Source organism: Aplysia californica, unplaced genomic scaffold (genome assembly GCF_000002075.1).
Source record: "Aplysia californica isolate F4 #8 unplaced genomic scaffold, AplCal3.0 scaffold01586, whole genome shotgun sequence".
NCBI lineage: Eukaryota > Metazoa > Mollusca > Gastropoda > Aplysiida > Aplysiidae > Aplysia > Aplysia californica.
The window spans coordinates 1-1123 of record NW_004798856.1 but is presented as its reverse complement, the minus strand read 5'-3'; positions in this window follow the sequence as shown (position 1 = coordinate 1123).

Genomic DNA, 1123 nt, shown 5'->3' with positions numbered 1-1123 from the left:
CACACACACACACACGCACGCATAGCCCACACACTTACAATGTCCACCCCACCACAACACACATTCACAATATCCGTCCCACCAGCAACAGAACACGCACATTACTGGTTTCATTTTTCCAACCTTCATACTCACCCTTTGAAAAAAAAAGGTTATAGTAATAGTCTAACGGCACCTACAACACAATAAGGTCATGTAAGTGCCGAAGCATAGAGGTGTTACAAGAGAGTAACAAACATAAAACAGAAGGAGGAGAGATCAGGACGATATATAGATGTTTGATAGGAAAGAAGGAACAAACCACACCAGAGCACCCACCAACCACGCACACACACAAATCAGAATTATACATTTTCTTTTGGCATATTATACATATGTGAGGCAGTGTGGTGGAATCAGGCTCTCGTCAAAATAGTTAAAGTGAAGAAACTTGCATTTTTCCACAGGTTTGTGAATTTTTATCAATTTGTTGTTTTTTGCCCGAACACCTTTCAAGCCCATTAAAGAACTCATTTCTGTGTTGATTTTTCTGAAAAACGTTGAATAAAAGACACAAAAAATGTAAATTTTCAGTTACCACGGACTCTTAAGCTAAGGAAATAACTAACCTTTAGCGGCCATTTTCTCACTAATTTTAAATCTAAAAACAGGCGACCCCCACCTCCTTCTTTTGTAAATATCTCAACTTGTATTCAAGATAAATGGATACTATTTTCATTCAAATAAGGACAAGTGAACAAGCTTTAAGATGATACCAATAACTCTACCTGCCCAAAAAGTGACGAGAGTCTGATTCCACCACGCTGCCTCACATATAGTGGCGTCGGTAGCCTAGTGGTTAGGCTAACGGACCCGTAATCGTGAGGTTGCGAGTTCAGGGGTTCGAGCCTCAGCTCGGTCTGACGTTGTGTCCTTGGGAAAGACACTTTACACGAATTTTCCACTTGGCTTTGTCCTTTCGGAGATGGACGTCAAGGGCTGGTTGGGCACCTAGAAATCGTGTTTTGGGGTCAAGCTATGCAAATTGGAGTTGTTACGTATTATAGTACCTGGACATTTCCTGAACAATATCCAGAAGCGAGTGTAAGCCTTGCTGCACCCTAAAGTTGTGTTGTGGGGGGGG